General features: G+C 36.1%; 1 protein-coding gene across 4 annotated transcripts in view; it reads right to left on the reverse strand.

Annotated features, from left to right (window-relative positions):
* The window catches only part of Fsd2 (fibronectin type III and SPRY domain containing 2), a 44,893-nt gene that overhangs the window by 15,708 nt on the left and 18,837 nt on the right, over positions 1 to 10,348 (reverse strand). The window lies entirely within an intron of this gene.

A 10,348-nucleotide genomic window follows, 5' to 3' on the forward strand; every position in this document is an offset into this window, starting at 1 on the left:
CAAAAAAAAAAAAAAAAAAAAAAAAAAAAAATGCTGCTGTGGATAAATTTATCAGTGCAAGAAAATAGCATAATTATTTTGTTAAAAAAGCAAATTATAGAACAATGATTTCATTTTTTAGAAAAACATTGTGCAAGGAAAACTAAAATGATACACATAACATTGTTCACAATTGTATCATTGGGTATGATGAAAAAGAGAAGATAAGTAGTCAAATTCTAGTATTATCCTTAAGTATTGCAACAATATTATAAAAAGCTACTTGGGACTGTGTTATATACTGTATGTACATTATCTCATTTAATTCTGATGTATCCTCATAAGCATTATGATATCCATGTACAGATCAAGAAACCAACACCCAGACAGTGTGGCCAGGAAGTAGCATAGCTGGGATTCTCACTGGCTCAAAAAAACTCCAAAGCCCGCCTCTCAGCTACCATACTAAAAACAGCCACCTGGGAGGAACATAGATACAACATTAAAGGAAATTAAATTTGGGCTTCTTGCTTGATGTAAGCTAGGTAGGAAGGCAGGTGTCTTGCAAGTTAGGCAGACTATGAACAGAAGATACTTCAAGGCTGCCTAGAGCCTGATGTTGGTGCCCTGGACACTAAAAGTAGGCATTCACCCTGGAAGGGTAGCCTCTGTTTTCACACATACAAGCCATAAAGACAAAAACAGAAAGTTAGGGGGAAATAATATTTGTTTCTAAATCTTTATAATTTTTTTAGACATCAAATTTTCTCACAACTTACGGAGTTGTTAGGGTTTTCTACAAGATTATGTCATATCGTGTCTACAGAACAGGATAATTTTACTTTTTCCTTTCCAGTTTGGATGGCAATTTACCTTTCTGAATTCCTCTGGCTGGAGCTTCTATTACTAGGAAGAATAGAAATACGGAGGAGAAAGAAAATGGTGGAGTAGTAATTGGTAGTAAAATTCAGTCTCTCTGAAATCCAGAGTCCAGACATTTGAAAATAACAACTTGTTGAAGAAAAAAAAAGAGAAGTAGATCAATAGGAATCAGGAAGGAACTGACACGAAAAACCATAAGCTACCAAGAAGTTGGTAAGATGCTCCATAATGAAGAGAAAGGAAGAAAACAATTTTGACTCTTTCCCCAGCTCTTGTGGCTCATGGGGAGGAGAACTGGGCTCCTAAGAAGCATAAGCACCCAGGGCCAGGAGATCCAGGAAGTGGCAGTGGAACCCACAGCCTTTGTGAACTGCAAAACAGTGCAAGTGGACTCCTTCCACACGGTGAGCAACAGCCAGAGAGGATTCCAGCATAGGCACTGACCATACTGCCAGAGAGTGCTTTGTTTGACACCATTTCAGGAAGGCATTGTTTATCTAAACCTAGAACTCAAAACAATTAAAAACAACTTCACTTCAGGGCTCCAAGTGTTACCGTCTCACAGTGACTGGGTGAGAGACAGTCATGTGAGCAGCTGAAGACAGGGAGCAGGTTAGAAAGAAGTCCCCTGAGAATTTTGAACTCAGGCTGGGAAGGAGACAGTCCCCAACCCCTATGGTGAGAAGTCAGGCTCAGCTTGAGTGGTGCTCAGAAATAGCCAGGTCCAAAGGGTCTGCCAGAATTAAGTTCTTAAACCTTGCCTGCTGCCTCCATCCAACACAGATCTGAGGTCTGACTGCCTTCCCCATACACATCTTAGCCTGGGGTTAACAGAGGCCTCTGGAAGAAGGGGCATATCTTACAAACCCATCAGCCATAAGGCTAGGACAGTGATGGTGAGCCTTTTAGCAGTGAGTGCTACATTCAACCCTAAGCTCATTTATTTATGACTAAATGCCAGCACTACAATTAAACCTGAATACTGAGGTTTTAGTTTAGAAAAAACTCATACATAAACAATAATACATGTGCCATAAGCTTGCCAGAAAGCAACTACTCTTGCAAATATACAGACCTTTTTTCTGTTTTTGAACTTATTTTCTTTCTTTTTCCTTTTAATTTTTTCTATTTTTATTTTCCACATTATTTTCCCCTTTTTATGTTTTTTTTTTGTTTTTTGAGACAGGGTCTCACTATGTAGTGAGACTGACTTAGAACTCACTATGTAGCCCAGGCTGATCTCAAACTCACAGCGATCCTCCTGCCTCAGCCTCCCAAGTGCTGGGATTACAGGCATGCACCACCACGCCCGGCTCCCTTTTTATCTTCTATTTCTCATTTTTTCTGTTAATTTTGTTTACTTCCATAAGTATCCTTCTACTGCATAATAGAATTCTTTTTTACTTTTTTCTCCTTCTCATCTTCTGTTGTTTAATTTATAAAATTTTTCTTACTGCATTCTCCCATTTCTAACCTCCTATATTTTCAATAATATAACCATTACGCTTTATTAATCTTCAATTCTTTTCTATCATTAGTGGAGACATAGTCATTGCATTTAGTTAATATTTGATGTATATCAACATTTAGTTTGCCTAAGGGTTTATACTGTAACTATAGATTTGCTTTCTAAAGTTAAGGGTTATACCTTATTGGTTCTTATGGCATGTCAACATCCAGTTTATCTTGGATGATATTATTGTTGCTGATTTAATTGATACTGCCAGGGTTTCATAGTTGTTGTTTTTCTCTATATACCAATACCTGGATTACCTTTGTGACATTAATAATACTGCAGTCAACTCCCCCAAAACTGGGTGCTGGGCCAATTTCAATGCATCCCCACCCCTTCCAATATTAACAGAGGTGATCAGATCTTGGGATAGAGGCAAAGAACTATAATTAGCCATGTACTGACTGCATCACTGGAAAGGAGACAAACTAAGGAGCTCTTCATGCTGGCCACAAAGTCTTTCCACTGCAAGTGACCCTGTACCTAAGCACAAAACAACAACAAAAAACAATAGCCAGGGATTTGGCTCAGTGGCTCCACCGCCTGCCTCACAGTGCAACGGCCTAGGTTCAATCCCTGTCAAAAACAAAACAAAACAAAACAAAACGAAAAACCCAATAGACACATGAGGGGAAAAAAAAAAAAAAAAGGCCCCCCAAACTCCCAACTCCCCCAGAGCTGATCCATGGGATTCTGAAAGCAAAAGCCACCCATCAGAATTATTTGAAAGGATAATAAAGGAGATTAAAAATCAGATCAAACAGGTACTCAGTGGACTCACTGGAAATATAACTAATCAGATAAGAGAGATAATAAACAAAACAATCAGGGAACTTACAAAAGACTAATAAAAAGCTAGCTGAGCAAAACAAAATGATACAAAAGATTAATGACCAGTCTAGCAAAGAACTAGAGACCATGAAAAGATTTAAACAGAAATTAAAAGTTATACTGAAAATATGGGCAGCAGAAGTGACCAATGTGAGGACAAATTATCAGACATAGAAGACAGGGATGCTTTCAAGATCAGTTACTCAGAGATACCTTAAAAAAACAAGAGAATACATACAAAGGAGACTAACAATATTAATTGGAATAAGTATAAAATCAGAAGGCAGCACACAAAGTTTTAAAAAAACTTGTTTACAGAAATAATAGCAGAAAACTTTCTAAAATGGGAAATAATTAAATATATAAGATATATCTTATCACATAGATAAGTGATGCATATAGAAGCTGTTAAGGATAGAATCTTTAAAGCTGTTAGAGGAAAGGAACAGCTCACTTACAATGGTCAACCTATTGGAATTACAATAGACTTTTCAACAAAAACCTTAAAGGACAAGAGAGCTTGGAGTGAAGTATTTCAAGCCCTAAAAATAACACCTTCAAACCCAGACTTACACAATTATATTCTGCAAGACTTTCTTTCAAAATTGGAGAAATACAAAGTATTTCCATGACAAAGAGCAACTCATGAAATTCATGATCACCAAATACCACTACAAAAATTCCTCAGGATACCCTAGAAAGAGACAATGAAGCCAATAATGCCAAAAATCTAATAGAATGAATATAGTAGGCAGGGTAAACAGTTGAGCAGAAGGGGTGGGATGGGAGATGAAGAAATCATTAACAGAAAAATAAGGAAAATACAGAAACAACCCAGTATTTTTCAGTAATAACAATGTGAATGGTGTGTTTCTCAATCAAAAGACAGATTGTCAGAATGGGTCAATAAACAAAACCCAATGATATGTAGTATACAAGAAACACATTTAAGGGCCGGGGATTTAGCTCAGAGATTCCGCTCCCTGCCAAAGACCCGAGTTTGATCCCCCATACCAGGAAAAAAAAAAACACCACATTTAATCCAAAAAGAAATATACAGACTTAAAATCAGAGAATGGAAAACTATATTGCATACAAAGGGAACCCAGAAAAACAAGGCAACAAAATGAGTAGCTATCCTAATTTCAGATAAAGTAGATTTCAATCCAAAACTCATCAGAAGAGGCAAAGGCCACTACATTTTGGTTAAGGGAACAATTCAACATGAGTAGATAACAATTATAAATATATTTTCACCAACCACTGGCTTGCCTAACTTCACAAAATAAATGATAATGGACATAAAAAGTCAGATAAACAACACAATGGTAATAGGGGAACTCAATACCTTACTGTCACAAATAGGTCAATTAGACAAAAACAATCAATGAAGAAATATCAGAGTTGAACCAAACCTTTCAACAAATGGACTTAATAGAAATCTACAGAGGGTTCAACCCAACAACAGAATACACATTCTTCTTAGAAGCACATGAAACTTTCTCTAAAATAGACTACATGCTAGACCATAAAGCATGCTTAAGTAAATGCAAAAGAATCAAAATTATCCCATGCATATTATCAGATCATATCACAATGAAACTAGAAACCAGTGAAAAAAAACCCACAGAAATTATGTAAATAAATGGGAATTAAATAATATCCTCATGAATATTGGATGGATCACAGAAGAAATCAGTTCCTAGAATCAAACTATGTCAGTACAACATGCTTGAAACTATGGCACACAATGAAAGCAGTTCTAAGAGAGAAACTTATAGCTCTGAATTGCCACATCAGAAAAACAGAGCACGGATAAATAAATAACTGAATGATTCAAGGTCCTAGAAAACAAGAACTGCTGGGAACCCCTGAAGCATTAATAGAAACCTCTGCAGTAGGCTCCTGCCCAGTGTATGACACAGGCCTGAGGGGGAAAAACTAAAAGACAGAAATAAGAGACACAGAAAATGGGGCTCCAGGATGATCAATGCCGGTAGAACCAACAAAGGCGCTGGTCAGTCAACGCCACTGATTTTTATTGGTAATCAGTTGGGTAAAGGTGAGCTACTTGCAAGGGCAGAACTATGTGCAAGGATGCACAGTTGTGTGGTTTCTATGGAAATTAATGTAAGCAAGGCTGGTAAAAGACAAGACAGTATTCTCGAACTAGGAACAGACTAGACAAAATATTTCTTTGTAATTAGAACATTGTCCTCATAAAGAAGACTTTAGTTGAGCTGGGGATTAGCTCAGTGGCACTGTGCCTGCCTCACAAGCACAAGGTTTGAGAGAAAAAAAGAAAGAGAAGGTTTTAGTTGTGGAAATGGAATTTGGGTGTAAGTTACTCTGGCCTCAGCATATAGGCTTCAGCCAGACTCATATAAAGAACTCCAAAAAATTTAGATCCCCCCAACACAAAAGACCCAACTGGCCATCTGAAATGAAAACACATGTCTCAGAAAAAGAAATAGAAACGGCCAATAAGTAAATTAAAAAATGTTCAACATGTCTGGCCATTAGAAAAATGCAAATTAAAATAACACTGAGATTCCATCCTACCCCAGAATGAATGGCTACCATCACAAAATAACAAATGCTAGTGGGTTGCGGGAGAAAAGCAACCTGTAAGCTAGTACAACCACTATCAAAATTGGTATGGAGAGTTCTCAACAAACTAAAATAAGAATTCCACTTGATCCAGCTATTCCCCTCCTAGTTAGTTATCTTCCTTCAAAGAGTTAAAGGCACAATGTGACAGTTACACATGGACATCATGTTTACAGCAGCACAATTCATGAGAGCTAAATCTTGGAAACAACCTATATGTCTATAAACAGATGAGTGAATAAAGAAAATGTGGTGTTTATACAAAGTGAAGTGCTACTCTGCCACAAAGAATAAACGAGTCATTTGCAGGTAAATGGATGCACCTTGAGGTCGTAATGGTAAGTGAAATGAATTGAACACACAAGCTTAAATATCACATTTTTCCTTATATGAGAAACCCAAAATATAAATAAAGAGCAAAATAAAAGGTAGATAATGGGAAAAAAAAGAGAGAGGGAAGGAGAGCAGGAAAAATGCAGCTGGGAAGGAAAGGGACACAGAATTAAGACGTGTTATATACATTTATCAACTCTGGGATGAATATAATCATTGTGAATTGTAAATATGTACTAATAAAAATAAACTTGAGGAAAAAGCATTGAAAGTGAACATCCTTAGTTTGTTAATATTACAGAGGAAAAGCTTTCAGTTTTCACTGCTGAGTGTGAAATGAACTGTGGGTTTATAATATATGACTGTTATTAAGGTACATTCCTTTTATAATCCAATTTGTTGAGGCTTTATTTTAATCATTAACGCGTATCACATTTTGTCAAAACTTTTTCTGCATCTACTGAGATGATCATTTTTCATATTTCATTCTGTTAATGTGATGTACCACATTTGTTAATTTGTGTACACTGAACTATCCTTGCATCTCAAGAGTTAAATCTCACTTGATCGGTGGTGTATTAAATGTGCTGCTTGATTCAATTTCTTAAAAGTTTGTTGATAATTTTTGCACTTACGTTCACCACTGCCCTGTAGTTTTCTTTCCTTGTGTCCTTGTTTTGTTTCAGTAAGAGGGTAATTTGGTCTCCTAAAATGAATTGGGAAGTGTTTTGTCCTCTTCAATATTCTGGAAGCATTTGACAAGGACTGACTTTAATTTTCTTTTTCCCTTTTACATTTTTCTTTCTTTCTTTTTTCTTTTTTGTACTGGAATTGAACCCAGGGCCTGTAAACTGAGCTACATTGCTTCCCCTTTTAAATTTTTATTTTTAATTTTGATACAGGATCTTAAGTTGCTAAATTGCCCAGGCTGGGCTCAAACTTGCTATCCTCTTGCCTCAGCCTGTGCTGGGATTACAGGTGTGCACTACCACACTGGTTCAATTCTTTAAATATCTAGTAGAATACCCCAAGTCATCTGGTCCTGGGTTTTTTTCCCCCTTGGGAGGTTGTGAATACCTATCCAATCTCTTTACTTGTTACTGGTTTGTTCAAATTTTCTATTCTTCATAATTCAGTCTTGGCAGAGTATATGTTTCTAAGAATTAATCCATTTTTTTCTAGGTTATCCAACTTGCTGGTGTATAAATGTTCATAATATTCTTTTATGATCCTTTGTATTTGTGTGCCACTAGTCATAACGTCTCCTCTTTTATTTCTAATTTTGTTTCCTCTATTCTTTCTTGGCTTGGCTAACAGTTTGTCAGTTTTGTTTGTTTTTCAAATAACAAACTCAAACTTTTATTTTGTTAATTTTCCTATTGTTTTTCTAGTCTGTGTCATTTATTTCTGCACTAATCTCTAACATTTCTTACCTCCTGCTATACTTGGCTTAGACTGATTCTTCTTTTCCTAGTTTTGGAGATTTAAAATTAGGTAGATAATTTGAGATCCTTCTTCCTCAATGTAGACAGTAATCATTATAAATCTCTCTGTTGGAACTGCTTTTACTGCATCCCATAAGTTTTGGTATGCTGTGTTTAATCTTCATTTATCTCAAGATAAATTTTCTTTTCTTTTGGTGCTGAGTCTCATGCAAGCTAGACAGTTTCTACCACTTAGCCACACACTCAGCCCGTTTCCCTTTTGATTTCTTCTTTGACTCATTGGTTTTTCAGGTGTGTGTTGTTTAATTCCTATATATTATGAATTTTCCAATTTTCTTCCTATTATTGTTTTCTAGCTTTATACCACTGTTATCAGAAAAGACATCTTATAGGATTTCAATATTCTTAAATTGCTAATGCTGTTTTATGCTCTTATAATCTACCCTTGGTAATGTGACATTTATACTTAAGAAAATATATGTTGTGCTGTTGTTGGACAGAATGTTCTGTATATGCCTCTTAGGCCCATTTGAGATACAGTGCTGTCATAGTACTAAAAAGAATAAAATAGATATAAACTTAATCAAATAGGTGAAAACAAAACACACATGAAAGAAATTAAACCAGACACAAATAAATGGAAAGACATCCTATGTTCACATATTGGAAGGATATTCTTAAAAGGTCTATACTACCCAAAACAATATACATATTCAATACAATTCCTATCAAAATTCAATACCATGTTTTATAGAAATAGAAAAAACAATCTAAAATTCATACAGAGTCACATAAGACCCCAGATAGCCAAAGCAGTCTTGAAAAAGATAAAGTTAGAATTCATACATACAGAATCACATAAGACCCCAGATAGCCAAAGCAGTCTTGAAAAAGATAAAGTTAGAGGTATCACATTTCCTGACATTAAAATATATGACAATGTCAAAGTAATTAAAACAGTATGGTACTGGCATAAACAGTCACATAGATCAACAGAATAGACTACAAAGCCAAGAATAAAATCACATATATATAGTCAATTGATGTTTTAAAAAGAGGTGTCAAGAATATACAAAGGAGAAAGAATAATCTCTTCAACAAACAGTGCTGGGAAAACTGGATAAGCATGCAAAAGAATGAAATCTGACCCCTATCCTACACCTTTCACAAAAATCAACTCAAAATGAAATAAAGATTTAAACATAAGACCTAAAATTGTAAAAACTGGAGGAAAACACTGGGGAAAATATTATTGACATTGGTCTTGAAATGATTTCTGGGATTTGACATGGAAAACACAGACAATAAAACAAAAAATATAGATAAGACTGCATTAAACTAAAAAGATTTTGCATAACAAAGAAGCAATCAACAGAGTGAACAGACAACCTTTGAAGCTGGGAAAACTATTTGCACACCTTATACTGATTAAGAGACTAATATCTAGCCAAACATGGTTGTGAACACCTGTAACACCAACACTCTGGAAGGCTGAGGCAGGGAGATCCCAAATTTGGGCTCAGCCTAGGAAACTTAGCTAAAGTCTGTCTCAAAATAAAATTGAAAAAAGGGGAGGTTTGGGATTAGCTCAACCACCAGTACAAAACAAAAAAGCAAAACAAAACATTGCCCTCAATATGAGACTAATATATAAGAAAGAATCTCCTGTAACTCAGAAGTAAACAATAAAAAACAAAAATCCAAATAACTCCATTAGAAATGAGCAAAGAACCTGACTAGACCTTTATGCAAAGAAGACACACAAATAAATGGCCACCAAATATATGAGTGCAGACTCAACATCACAGAGAAATGGAGATCAAAACCACAATGAGGTATCATTTCATGCCTACTAGAATGACTATTATCAAAAAGCAAAAGATAGTTGGGCATCATGCTGCATACCTGTAATCTCAGCAGTCTGGGAGGCTGAGGTAGGAGGATTGCAAGTTCTAGTCCATCTTGGGCAACTTAATGAGAATCTGTCTCAAAATAAAAAAGGGGCTGGGGATGTAGCTTAGCGCAAAGGCCCTGTGTGTTCAATCCCCAGTACTAGGGGTGGAAGGTAGAGAGCAAAAGATAGTAAGTGTTGGCAAGGATGTAGATAACTGAAGCCCTTCTACACTGCTAGTGGGCATATAAATTAGTATAGCCACTATGGAAAACAGTATGGTGGCAGTTCCACAAAAAATTAAAAGTAGAACTTCCATATGATCCAGCAGTCCCATTCTAGGTATACACCCAAAGAATATGAAATCAGGATCTAAAAGACATATGTTCACTGCAGAATTATTCACAACAGCCAAGATATGGAAACAACCTAAATATCCATGACAAATAGATGAAGACAATGTGGTACACAGTAGAAAATTAGCCTTAAAAAAGAAGGAAGTCCTCAAATTTGTGACAATAGGGGTAAATCTAGAGGACATTATGCTAAGTGAAAAGAGCCAGTCACAAAAGGAAAAATGCTGTATGATTCCACCTATTTGAGACAGCAAGTGGTCAAACTCAGAAGCTGAGAACACAGTGGTGACTGTCAGGGGCTGCGGTCAGAAGAAATCAATGGGGAACTGTTGCTCAATGAGTATAATGATTCAGTTCTATAATATGAGAAAATTCAGGAGATGTACTACACCACACAGATATGTTTCAAGGATAAATCTGATGTTAAGTGTACGTACGTACACACACACACACACACACACACACACACACACACACACACACACACACACACACACAAACACCCAAC

The sequence above is a fragment of the Fukomys damarensis genome, unplaced genomic scaffold (assembly GCF_012274545.1).
Source record: "Fukomys damarensis isolate Sample0158 unplaced genomic scaffold, DMR_v1.0_HiC HiC_scaffold_7, whole genome shotgun sequence".
Classification (NCBI taxonomy): Eukaryota; Metazoa; Chordata; class Mammalia; order Rodentia; family Bathyergidae; genus Fukomys; species Fukomys damarensis.